A 14,968-nucleotide genomic window follows, 5' to 3' on the forward strand; every position below is an offset into this window, starting at 1 on the left:
TATTATCCAGTGTTATGGAACAAATTACAATTCCGTTATACATAATTGTTGCATAACTTTAACCGTTTACGCAGCGCTCGCAACAGAAGCTCTCAAAAGTAATCACCCGTTTTTGGTCCCATTGGTCATGGTGTGATGATATATACCCTATAATAGCCATTGTCAATAGATGGGCTATCCAACACTAAAACAATTTTTCAATTCGAACTGGAAGTTCCTGAGATCAGCGCGTTCAAACAAACAAATAAACAAACATACTCTTCAGCTTTTTATAATTATAGTATAGATAATGTATGGAAATTTTACCTGTTTCTATGATTTTAACTTTTAACTAATAAAACTACGTTAATTGGTAATAATTGTTACTTTGAATTACAAATGTAGATAATCAATAAAACTAAATAGTAGTGATTGCAAAGGTATTTTATTTTACTAAGTAAAGAAGTTAATTGTTAATGCTGTTCTTTCTCCAACATCTTGATTCTCTATATTGTTCTCAAAATAATGTACACAAGACGTCAACAGATGACAGGCATTACAGAAATATGCCAACCAAAGCAAAAGGTCAATTTCTCTGAAAGGTAACCCGCCACAACATACACGTACTAATTTTGCAAAAATGCGATTTGCAAATCGTTTTAATGATAATGAAAGTCCACAGAAATTCTACAGAAAGGGAAGCCGACAGGAATCAGGTTATATGGACCCTTTGTCACTATCAACCCATCTCACTTGTAGGCGCATTACATAAATGCGCACGCGGCGATCCTGCCCGGCGCTGGCGCGAACAGTGCTTCTGTACCCGCGGGACATGTAACACGTGTATTACAAATTGCATGTACACTCAGCCACTAACGTAGCTGAACAACTCAATTTTCAAATAATCTTTAATCTTTTGAATTCTCTTTAAGAATAATTTTTTCTTAATAAAATCAATTTTAAAGGTTTTTTTTTAAATATTTTTTTATATTTTATTGCTATTAATGACGACGCGAGCTTGCCGTTCACCTGATGGTAAACGATACAACCGCCAATAAACAGTAGAAATACCATTCAACATCTTTAATTAAACAATATTGTTTGATAATCCACTGCGCTCGCCATCCCGAGACGTGAGATGTTAAGTCTCATTATGTCCAAGGTATACTAGCTACAATGTATTGTAGACTAAGAATAAAGAATATTTCGATTGGAGTTAATGTGTAAAAGCATTATAAACTTTTGAAATTGTTAAGCTACTTTTGTGGTTGACTGTAGTTATGCACGATTACTTCAAAGTTCAAATTCTATATTAATAACAAAAGAATGACAAAACAAACAGGTTGCTCCATTAACTTTTTACGTAATCAAGTTTGGCCCAGTTTGGCCCACTGGTGGCCAGATTACACAACTTGTTAAGAGTGACTCGTGACCATTCGAGCCATAAATCAACCGATGCCACCAACTTATTATTTACCAAGACTTTGCTTCCACTTCATAAAGTTCGTTAACTAATGGATTCCCCTCAGTTGCGTTTTCATACGAAATGATTTTAATTTTCTTTGAAATTTTCCTTAAGGTTTTATTTTTTCCATGATTTGGTGGTATTATTTGAACTGTCGTGGATTGTGTTTCTAATTGGTAGTGAGCTGGTTGATGTATTGATGAATCAGCCAAGCCTTTATAAGTAGTAAGCAACACTATCCAAACTTGGATTACAAAGACATTGTCATAGGATTTTAAATAAAAAAATCTATGTGTAAATAATTTAATTCTTTTAGTCAATTTTATATAAGCAGCTTGTACATCACGTCAAAGGGTTTTAATTCTTTTGTATTTAGAATCCTTTGTTACGAATAACATATCTTGAAAATCCATTTCTGTCCAAATGCATATGAGTAGCAGCTTCATAATGTCTTGTAAATATAATGATTTCTTATGTTTACGCGAATGTTAGACACTAAAATTAAACTATTTTTCGGATTTGATCGCGGTTTTAATGTTTTAGTTTTCTCCCGACGTTTCGAAGACTTTGCAGCCATCATGGTCACGGGGAGGACTGAGTTGTTGGTCATTCGTAAAGTCAAAGTTACAGTATCTACCTACGTTTTTCAATTATACAACTTATTAAATTTTAGCTGTTGGTGGTCCGATCTATGTAGAATGACTTCTAGACACTGTGAGCTCATTAAAACGGCAATAAAATCCGAAAAATAGTTTAATTTTAAGGTTTTGTAAATATGTTTTAAATCGCAAAACAGCGGGGATATCATATTTATATTATACTGAATTAAAAAATAAATCTCTACCCACATACAAGCTACTATGATCTTTATTATTACTAATATAGTTATTAAATCGCCATAACTGCGAGCGACGTCTCCGGCAAAACGTTAAACACTTCTTAACTACCGGCGATCGTTAAAAGGAGAGGTTTCGGCTGTTCCTTCAAATTAACAGTTACTGCTTCCAACCGACCACAACAACAAGATCCGTCTGCCCTCTCATATTCAGAAGAATTGCTGTAAAGTAAGATGAGAATGAAATTAACAGAGGCCAAGATACGTTGGTGCTACATTTTGCGGTGGCGCGTAAACTTTTATGCATTTGAAATAGCTTGAAAATTGGCCGTTTTAGAGCTGAACTGAGCGTGTAAGCTAGAGGTTATGATAAGAGATGGGTTTATGCGGGAGAGTGGGATGTGTTGCTTTGAAATATTTGATGCTGCGATGGTATTAGGAACTTTTTGAGTTGTGATGGAATTTGTAGTGGAAATATGATGACATATGGTAAATACACATTATTGTATTTTTTTATTGACGGTAAGTCTACCAACCTACCATGGGCAGTCACCCACAAGCAATAACTACATAATACGGTTTGAAATATAAAGAGTACTGCATTTTATCACAGATAATTGACGTGAGAGCATTCCCTTTCTTCCCACAGATTATGGAAGACCGAAATACACTTTAATTTTTGTTATTGCTTTGAATGACGAGAAGAGTTTGCCGTTCGCCTGATGGTAAGCGATAAGACCGCCCGTAAACAGTAGAAACACCATTCAATACTTTGAATTACAAAGTATTGTTTGGTATTCCACTGTGCTCACGATCCTAAGACATGGGATGTTAAGTCTCATTATGTCCAGTAGTTACACTGGCTACAATGTCCTTCAAACCGGAAAACAACAGTAACTAGACATTGTTACTTGGCGGCAGAAATAGACATAGCAGTGGTACCTACCCAGGCAGACTCTCACATATGAGCGACCTACCAGCAAAAATTCATTTCGCCAGAGAACGCATAACTCCTCTATAAGCATCGACATTCACTTGTCACAAAACACAACGTATATCTTCTACTTTAAATCAATGATATTAAGGTTTAAATATTCGTCAAAATCAAACGCAGACCCTCAGGTCAATTATCCAGCCAAAGCAGTCTGAACTAGCCAATAATTTGTGATCGTCTCCAGAGAACATTAATCATATCCCAATAAAAGCGTCAGGCATTGGCGTAGAAATAAATACATGACTCCGAGCCCCGACGCACCCACTTAATGGGCCGTATACAGATTTATGATCTACTACCTTCGCCTGCGGGTTCGCTTGTATGCCCTTAGATTACGGACTTGTTCAATCTACACTTATAAGTAAATCCTTGTGAATAAGTTGGCTAATCACGCTAAAGCCTCTTGCTGTTACTAAGGTATATTATTATAATGATCTAAATCATAGCGTATTTTTATGTGTTTGCAACAGTTATTAGATGAAAGTTATCTACGCCTACGGAAATATATAACGTTGTATTAAAAAAGGTAAAATTATTATTTTACTATTGTCTATCTCTTCGGACACATGGGCGTGAACTTAAAGAGAAAAGAAATAAAAAGGTTTATTGCCTTATCAGGTGCTTGAAAAACATATAATAAATGTGGTTTAATACACTAAAAATAAATAACCTTTTTAATTAGGGTAGCATTGCAAGACTGCGATGTGATAATTAGGTGGGCATCTCAGCGTAATAATGTCTCTTAACTTAACAAGTCGTCTTTTAGATTTTTATAAAGAAAGAAATTCTCTTAAACAAATCTCCATGTTGTAAAACGCGTTCCAAATCCCTAAGCCACGTGTACAAAAGAATTAATCCCGTCGTATTTTATCTGCACGTATTTACAAAAAGTATGTTCTTTAAGAAAAACATTTCGTTGCACAAAAGCGGAAATCGTTTCCCGCGAAACCTATTCAGTGGAGGAAACACAAGGCGGTGTAAATGGACAAAAAACGCCGCGTGTGGAATTAATATTGTTTCACTTTATAAGCTGGTTGAAGATTTCACACATTTAGCAGCATATTTATTTGGCCTGAAGCCCTCTCAGTAGTAAATGCTTATGCCTTGTTATATAATAATAATATCAGCCCTGAATTATATACTGTCTCATTGATGGGCACCGACCTTCTTTACTACTAGGGAGATGCCCGGTTACGGATGATAAATTAAAAAGGCGTAATATTATTATTATAATATATGTCAGAGTGAAACTGTTTACTTGGTTATTTTTTTACATGACCGGTAAAGTTTCACCGGTCTATATTTATTTTCCAGACAGTTATTCAATTATTGAAACACTTTTTTACTTCAATAACAATTTACTGCATAGTAACACTAGCGGAATACACAATGTGCTCGGTTCGAGCGTGAAACAAGACTGCTGAAGACTACTACAATACTGCTACAAGGCTGGTACAAGACTGAGCTCTCGCCGCTCGGCCGGTCCTTATATTGGCAACAGTCGACCTCCCTCCTTTTCTAATACTTCCTCGATGTAATAATAGATGGCGCCACTATCGCTCCGGAAATTCACCAGTGCTGCGGCGACACGGCCATTCTGAAATGCGATGCGTGCTCTGCATCGCTGGTTCATGCTCTCTCTGTAACAGAAACTCATTGCCAAGGTGTACACAACAACTCAATGCCAAGTACACCTCAGTCAATTTATTTGTGAGCAACATAGCTTTGGATATGGAACATGGGTTTCACGAGTAGTATGTTCACTCCTTGTGAATACAGGCAAACTTAAAGCTCACTCTTAATGAGTGGCATATGGTAAGTTGTAAAAGACACAGCTCACTCCACTGAGTACTAGTCGAAAAATGTGATGAACCGTTGTATTTGCGCCAGCAAACACATTTTTTCTTTTTTTATTGCTCTGAATGACGAGACGAGCTTGCCGTTCGCCTGATGCTAAGCGATACAACAGCCCGTTAACAGTAGAAACATCATTCAACACCTTGAATAACAAAGTATTGTTTGGTATTCCACTGCGCTCGCCATTCTGAGACGAGATGTTAAGTCTTATTATGTCCAGTTGTTACACTGACTACAATGTTGTCCATAATTCCTTTTACTGACAATACTTGCAGTGCCTTTAAAATTATTGACATTGTAGATGCTTACGAACGGTGAAGATGCTTTTTACGTGACCATCCCTTGTTTTTAACCCATGCTATAATAAAACTCAAGCAATCTCAAAATTATTTAAAGAGACCTACGTATGTTCTGCAAAATGTTCTCGTGAAAATAAACCAAACAATAAAATACGTACTTAATAATACGCTAAAAGCTTTTCCTCATAAATTAATGAAAATACCACAACCGACTGAATTCCGTTATTAAATTTAAGCTTTATTTGGATACGGATTACGGACCACTTAACCTTTCTGCCGATACTCTTAAAAATGTTACAAGAATTTAAATCTTGACTCTAGAGTTGATTTTACGGATCGAGTTTGGAATTATTAAGGAATTCCTTTACTAAAATAGAAAAAAACACAATTTTATAACTTCGGCAATTTTAAAAGAGACCGCTTGATGCTTTGTCTTACAAAAGATGCTGTGATATTTTAAATATATAAATGTGGTGTTAAATACACTTTTATTTGGATTCGCGAAGGCTAAATATCAGCGAAACACATGTCTTCAGCTATGGATGGTTTTTATGCAACTACAAGATGATATGAGATACGAGCTCGGGTGACAGCCACCGGCCTAGGAATAGTATTTCGAATTGTAAAGCTGCAATGGACAGGGGGTTTTAAAAATGGGCCAATATTGTTTTACAGTGAATCGTCCAATATAAAACGTCTTTATATAAGCGAATTTATTTAAGTAATAATTAAATATTCCCATGTAACTTGATTTATCATAAGTGCAACTACGTTCGCCTACGTGGCGATTAAAGCATTTTATTTTTATTTGAATGTAGCCTACGCAAAGATCCGTTCGAAACACAATACAGCTTCGTATATTCAATATAACCGCAGCACGCTCTGGCCGCGACATTTTCAATGATATTTCGATCGGCCGATATAAAAACAGGGCTTGATTGAATCGTGATCAGATGGGGCACTGCGGAGCGACAGCCGTCACAATACCTATTGAGAACTAATTACAAAGGTTATTGAGTTTATTTACGTATTCACTGATAGGCTAGGAGTTGGAAACTATACTTGTTTTCACTTACATTTTAGTTATTATAGGTTTATCAATACTATGTCATGGTTTTCTTTGTCTATTTCCGTAAACTGGACTTATCAAAAAAAATGTGTTAGAATTTAAAAATTATATAACTTGTATTCATTGGACATTATCAGTCTTAGTTATGAACTTGTTTTATCATTAAGCGGTAGTTAAGAATTGCTTAAATAGCTGTCAAAAACATCACCGGTTACTAGTTTAAACCAACTTGAGAGGCAAGATGGCGGCTTTTGACTTACAGCTGATCGAGTAAATTTGTGTTTTTAGGTTAAATATTATTGTAAAGGCGAAGTACTGTGATTTTAATCAAAAATGGATTTCGATAGTTATAATTTGCTCTGATGTAAAGTTCGCTATGTATTGCTTGGTAATTTATTCATCGTTGTGTTTGTAGTCCAAGTTTTTCAATAAGAACAAGTTAAGAAGTAAGACTATGAAACTATCTATATATATAAAAATGAATCCCTATTTTCCTTGGTCACGCCATTACGCGTGAACGGCTGGACCGATTTCACTATATTTTTTGTTGTTGTGTTTTTTATTGTCAGGGAAAGGTTCTTATGAAAGAAAAAAAAACAAAATATTGCGCGGAAAATTAGAAAATTTAAGAAAACTTAACGAAAATATTAATTTTATATAACTATCAATTGTTTGAAATAACTGTCAGCGATTGACAGAATGCGCGCTGCAAATTCATAGTTAAGACGGGACAACGTCTGTCGGGTCAGCTAGTTCATAATAAAATATAGATACGAAATCAATAAGTTATTCAAATAAAACAAAAAACGGTCATATCTGCAATATTTTAACTGAGACAAACGGTTTGGACAAAATATAATTTTATAGGAACTACAATAGTCAGGTACAGAAGGGTCGCGCGACTGTCCGGGACAATAAAACCCTATCACACGTGTATGTGCTATAAAATATTTTATACCATAAAAACTAGATGACGTTACTGTTTTTTGTATGAAATTGCGAACATACTTCTATGGGTGGAACGTTGTAGTTTTGTTGGAAAACAAGATTATCGTTATTCGATCACTTTTTCAAAGGTGCAGACAATTTTGTTGGTATGAATGGGTGCGACGGGGATTATTAACTCATAGAACGTGAAACCACAGCACAATATTGCAATTTACTTGGCGCGTAAGATTTTTGGAGGCCCATAACTTTGTAAAGGTGTTTTATAATTAATTCAGTAACTACTTTAAAAGGATGTAGGTGAAGTTTATCAACTATTGGACGTATTTTGAACAATTATGTACTTGGGCTTTTATTTCGGCAAAACTGTCACACAGATGGAGCCGCGAGCTGTACTGGTATTGTTTAACCATACAATTTCTCGTTAAATTTCCTGTTTAACTCGTAACCCCCACGTGGAGATGTTCAAACAATGTGCCCGCGATCACTCACATGCGGGATTTATGGCACAACTTGCCCCATAAACTGCCATGGGTGCGCGTCGTTGTTTACGTACAACTTTATTAAACTTAGTTTTAATTTTGGCAAAAATACTTGACAGAAAATAAATGTGTATACATGTATATTTATTGAAATAAACAATTTTCTGATTTTATGGCGGTTTTAATGTTTTAGTCTTCTCCCGACGTTTCAAAGACTTTGCAGCCTTCATTGTCATGGCGGGAACCACGTTCTAACATTCGCGTCAATATAAGAAAACTCTTTTAATTGTTTTTTTACCAAGAAGAGGTTACCACCTCTTCTTGGTAAAGGTAGAGTTGCCATTCAATTCAATTCAATTTATTCATTGAACATTAGTTTTTAATTTGAAAATCAGCCATATCTAGATGACAGAATTAAATTTAATAAGGAATTGAACCCAGTCTGCCGATTTATAGTTTAAGTACGCCGCCCTAGAGCAATGGGGCGAAAACGGTCATAAAACTCAACGTAGCCAATATTCAAACTATTTGATACAACAATTTATTAACTATTAAAACGTTATAGCTGCCATTTGGTAACAAACATCCTAACACCAAACATACATTTCGTCTCTCACATTTTATTACGACACTCAATTATCTACTTTATACTGAAATTATAAAGTCCATTTTCCTCGTGGGAGTGCCTTATGAATTTAACTTAAGCTCCCTGTTAGACCTACTCTATTGTATTGGGTATAAAGTTGTTTATTCTTTGATTTTACGTAGAATATTAGCAGTGAAATATGATACAGGGTCGGCGGTGGTCTTTTGGTATAAAGTAATTAGCAAGATTCCATGTATAGTTGAAGCTAGTGAATGGATAAAAAATAATTGTCAATCGGTTTTCTCATATTAGAAATTACACAGTCGCTACTCGGAGTCCACAAGTTGGCGGTGTGACACCTCCGTGCCAAGGGAAGCTCGTAAAGCCGTTGGTCCTGCACCTGATTTCTCCGGTCATGTTAGATTGCCGTCTCAGCGGACTATGAGGGTGAAGGAACCGAGAGTACTGCGCACACACTTGTGTACTATAATATCTCCTACGTTAGCTGATCTCCGTTGACATCGGCCGCCGTGACCGAAATTCGGCTAGGAGAGATTCATTGATTCATTCACTCGAAATAATAAGCAGCCTAGTTCAGCAGGCTGTCAGACTTCAAGACACTGTGAGCTCATTCTGCGTAGATCGGACCACCAACAGCTAAAAAATTTAAAAAGTTGTATATTTGTAAAATGTAGGTAGATATTGTAACTTTGACTTTGCGGATGACCATGAAGGCTGTAAAGTCTTCGAAACGTCGAGAGAAAAGTAAAACATTAAAACCGTGATAAAAATAGTTTAATTTAAACAGCCTATTTGCTAAAAGCCCAGTCCGTCCCTGGGCGCCGCAGCTGTGTGACGCTAGGTCTACTCGTTTGCGGCCGCCTGCCTAAACATCCTGCCCGTGACAGCCTGACCGGCGCTGAGTTATGTGCCTGTTATTCAACACTATACATACCGGTTTTTGTCCCTATCTTGTAGCCTAAAACACCTAGAAAATGGGCAATGTGTGGGACGTTGCTAGTGGTGTTATTTTAGCTGTGAAATACTGTTTAATCTATATGCCTTTACCGAACGATAGCTCAATGCTATAATCTGTAGGTAAGTAAAGATTTGGCGTATATATTATCAGCTGTATATCTGACGTTGATTTAAAAGCCGAATCTTTTGGCTTCATATAGCCGATAATAATCCAAAATATCTACTTTAGATATCTGTATACCTTCATATTACATTAAGTACTCAATCTTGTCCCTAATCAAAAAATCTAAGAACCTAAAATAAACTCTCTCTACTTTCAAAGGGTTTTAATGAAAAGCCACATCACACGAGGTAGTGAAATAACGTTGGTTTCCAAAGAAACCGATCGATGCCCGACAAAAGATAAAAATCTTGGAAAAACTATTTAATGCACAACGAAATCACTGTTACGTTGTGGTGTAAAAGAAACTAGGGTAGGGACGTCGGCCTGTTTAATCGCGGGTTGAATTAATTTCGTATGAATTTGGTAGCTTTCCAGGAAGATGTTTTGATCTGCAAAATTGTACGTTCTACTCCCATATTTACCTGAGGAGAGGATGTCGCGAATTTTGTATTCAGATAGGGCATGAACAATACACGTGGTTAAAACTTGCTGTAGTGATTCTGTAGACGATTTGAGTTACAATATTACTGCCGATTGTGAAATTGTCAATAAAATTCGTAATGATATTGATTTTTTCATTCGTTCTATAGCCTCAACAAGATCTAAACTGAATTAAGTAATTACCTAGTGTTAAAAAAATATTTAATTCTTGTTATAATTTTTTTTAACACTTAATAAGTTATATGATTTAAGCACTAATGTGATTAATATTATAATTTAAGTGTCTCACTAAGAATAACTAATGCGATTCACATCTAGCACAATATGTCCAAAAATGATTGTACTCTTTAGCATGTATGATTGAACATCAGTTTTGTAAATTACATAATAAAAAAAGGACTAGAGATCGTTCATTCTTCAACACTGTATATATACAAAAATGTACTCTAACATAATATTCAATAGCCCATATACGTGAGATTAAACAAACTTGCCAGACCTAAAAGAGGCAATAACTTTATTTAAAATCCATTTGTTCGCCAGCGCCTGTACCGTAGGGCAGGCACACGATGCATATTTCATAAGGATGAGTGGTACGTGTGTTTCCTTTAGCTATTGATTTTGCGGGCTCCACGGCGGGCTCAGCGCGGGCCGGCCGCTATCCAGGTCACTATACATGCTGTTTTACATGATAACTTGTTTGATAATGCGCTACTTGCGATTTCGTGGACTGGATTGTGTAAGAAATAGAGCAAAGTGTGTTGCGGATTCGTTGAGCCGTGCTGAGGTTTCATATTATTACTTTTGTCTACCGTCGAAAAAGAAAGCGACGATGTAGATGTAGAAGGTTGGAATACTGCTTATTGTCGCGCATACACAATCATAGTAATTGTGCGTGTGTTACCGTTTTTCAAACACCTTAGAACATATCAATTAGATATAGGAATGGAATTTGTCCTTCCACACATTTCAATAAAAATGAAGATACGTCTTCTACGGAGATAACCTCTTTATAAAATCGTCACAACAAATAGAAACAAAATTCCTTTTATATTTGCTTTTTTATTTAACGTACTAAGCCAAGCTACGATCCGCATATACTCAGACTGTACCAAATAGATCACAATTTCTCAACTATTTAATGTGGGCCAAAAAACTGTTGGCAAACCACATGCATTAACCGCCCCCCACCTAGAGATCTCGCATGTAACGGTATTGAATTGGAATCGTACAAGAAACATGGGCCAACAAATAAAACAAACGGGAATGATCGGAGACCGCGCCCGCGCCCAAGATAAAACCTAGTAAGAATCCACCATTCGAGAGGTACTTGATAATGTCTTAAGGAACTCCAGACTTGGGTATATATTTTACTCATTGTTCATATCGGTGCCAGCTAATGTTCTTGAATTTCTGTACAATTAATATCGTTCTGGCGTATGGAAACTTTGCGGTGCCAGCATACAAAACTTGGGATTGAGTTTGTGTTGATCTAGGAATACAATCCGTTTGTTGATTATGCTGAGGAAATAGCAAGAGATAGGGAAATTAATAGACCAAGAACTTAGTGATCCATTAAAAAAAAAAATACATTTTATTTTTAGATCATCTTTTGTATTATATGGAATTGATTTATTCTTTGTCAGATAAAAGTAATTTTTAGTATAAAATATAATATATAAAGTCCAAATGTATAAAGAATATACTAACTACATTTTATTATGAATAATGTTTTTTATTTAATGCTTAAAGATTTAGCCTTGTCTAATTACAGATTTTTTGTTAAACTGAATAGTTCACAAAAATGATGTTAAAAAGAACCTAGACCATAAAATTCACGACCATGAGAAAAATGAAAAAATGTCCCAAGTCAGCACATTACGTGTTCTAATCATTATTATTGGAAGAGGGCCAACAGCGTCCTCCGAGCGAGAGGGAGAGCGTTGTTTCATACATTCAATTTTATACGATTATTAACCGATGCGACCCTCTGTCGATAGATAGATAATGGACCTATTGATATTTCACTTGGAATATGAAGAAAATATTTGCTCTTTTATATTTTGACTCGTGGGCGGATTTTGGTCCGAGTGGATTTTTTTGTTCAATCGTTCGTCGAGGGCTTGAGATGGTTCGGTTTCTTGATAATTTCCTTGTTTGAATTGAATGCGGCTTGATTACATCGTTTTTTATATTATACTCATGCGTTTGTTGTCGGGGTAAGCAGAGGTGTCCTTGAGAATTTTAGTTTTCCAATGTAGGTTACCTATCAATAAGCCACCGTATTATGCAATAGGGCAGAGTTCAGGAACTACTACTATTGAAGCTAAGTAGGTTCTTTATCGTCTCCTTGATCTATAGGCTAGATATAGGTATTGGCTGTAGACCGGAAAGTCTTGGGATCGATTCCCATCATCATCATCATCATTTCAGCCGGGAATCGTTCACTGCTGGACATAGGCCTCCCCCATTGAGCGCCATAGGGACCGGCCGACCATCAGGCTCCGGCGATCCTCACCAGATCGTCGGTCCATCTCGTGGCGGGCCTGCCTACGCTGCATCTTCCGGTTCGTGGTCGCTACTCCAGAACTTTATATCGATTCTCATATAGTTCACTTTATATCGGTTTTATTAACACAATGTCTATAGGATTGAATAAGAGCTCAAGAGTTGACGTGAGATTGTCTGCAATTGGAAATAGAATAAAATGACCAAAACTTCACAAATTCTGCTAAAAATAACAATTCAATAATACACGCGGCTATTATTAAACTCCATTTACCCTTGACCTTAAAGATTATTTTAAATATGAACCAAAAATATCCGGTGTAAATTCTAGTCTAACGCGTGGCCCTAAATCCTGTCGGGTCATAAAAAGTTGATGCCGACCGGACGCGCCCGCCGCTGTAGGAAATTGAAGTTTCTATCACGCGAAAACATCTCTAATACGTCGAGTCACCTGCTCTTGTATATTATAAAGCAGTAGAATTCATCGTGACACGATAGTTACTGCACTTATCCATATTTACTGTTACTCATTGGTTGCATTGTCGACCTCGTCAAAGACCGATCTCAGATTAAAGTCGTCTCTGTACTCTATGGATTAAAAAGTAGCATAATGTTATGTATCAGGCTAGGTTAGCATTATATGTACGATAGTTAAGTTGGGAATGAATCGGTCTGCCGGGACAGACGGCCACAGGTTCAAAACCCAACACACACAATTATTCTAAGTTATGTGGATATGGTTTATTTTATTTATGCGAACACACAAAGCGTCCCAACTGCACCTGATGGTAAGTAGAGTAGAGTCCAATAGAATGTCGACTGACGACCTTTTCATCAAGAATCAAAGTAATACAGAACTAACACGAATTAATCCTCAATAGTCTAGTTAAACGTCTGTTATCTTCCATTTAACCCATTGTCACAGCACAATACCACTCCAATTGTTTAACTAAATTGAACACAAATCAAAAGTTTATCCCCGCGGCTACTTAACAAAGAAAAGCACCGGTACAGCCAAATTTGGGACCAGTCAGGTAAACTGAGTTTAGTTAACTGTCCAACAACTTTGCCCAGTTACTTTAACAGTTAATTAACGTTTACAGAAGTTAACTGTGATAAAATTTTGAACATTTATAGTTATTGTTTTATTTAAATTTATTTGTATGAAACTGGTGAATACCACTATGAAATTCGCATTGTGAAATTGCTCAAGCAACTGTCAGGTATAATGGTCGGCTGTTTCTCCTGATATATTCTTTATTTCATTTGAATATTGCAAAACAGATCCTAAGTAAATCAACGTTTAATCTTCAAACGCCATAAATATTCCGCAATACAAAATTCTAACGTATAAAAATAACCGCATGCCGCTGGCACTACATTTTTAATTTCAACGTAAAGGCATCTTAAAGCCCGATCTCTCAAATGTTAATATAAAAAAGTGAAAGAGTGACGGCGGTACGGAGGGCGGAATCAGAGGGCTCGCTGCCCTCTCGCTAAATACGGCTTAACTCCACTTTGCTACACTCGGATGAAATTATTTTCTCAGCCGTTATGGAACGTTAAGGCGCGTCACTACTCTGATTTTATTAATATTCTGAATGTAATAAGGTGACCCGTTGTTTTAAGATTACTCCTAAACTGTTACTAATAAGGTGGCGAAAACAGTGGTACTTTAAAAATAGTATTTCAGGCTGTGATGTCCGTGTAATATTGTCGGGTTTAGCAGTAATCATGAACCAACAGAATTAATTCAATGTTGATTGCAGCCTAGATTGTGTAATGTTTGTAAGAAGTAAATGCAAAAACCGCTAAATAGATTTAGATGAAATTTAGTACACTGATAAGTCATGTCCTGGATTACGTGTAGGCAAATTTTATTGTGGATACGTACGGAATGCTAGTGTTATACTGGGAAAAGACTTTCGCGTGGACTGTAAATGATGTCCAGCGTTTGGGTTCAAAATAAGGAACAATGCACTTTCTACTAGAATAAAAACTCACGAAAATGTTAGATACTTAAAAAATTAAACCCATCCTAGCAGAAATTATGAATGAACATTCAGTTCCTTATGTCTAAAAGTGCTTGACCTAAATCTAGACCGGCGCGCCAAGTGTCAATTTGTGACAAAAAAGAGCATTACGAGAGCCGATGAAATTTAATTGATAGCTTAATTAAGCGTGAATTGTTCAATCATAACTTTTCTCGCAGCCCTCTTGCATATTATCTCTTCGGAATCAAAATTCAATATCTACAATCTTTACCATTTATTAATAAGTAAAAAAATATTGTTTTTCTTTTATGATGGTGAGGTTTGGATATATAACCAACGATAGATATTTCGTAAGTCTACGTTCTCAGAAGTT

This window comes from Manduca sexta, chromosome 8 (genome assembly GCF_014839805.1).
Source record: "Manduca sexta isolate Smith_Timp_Sample1 chromosome 8, JHU_Msex_v1.0, whole genome shotgun sequence".
NCBI classification, from domain to species: domain Eukaryota; kingdom Metazoa; phylum Arthropoda; class Insecta; order Lepidoptera; family Sphingidae; genus Manduca; species Manduca sexta.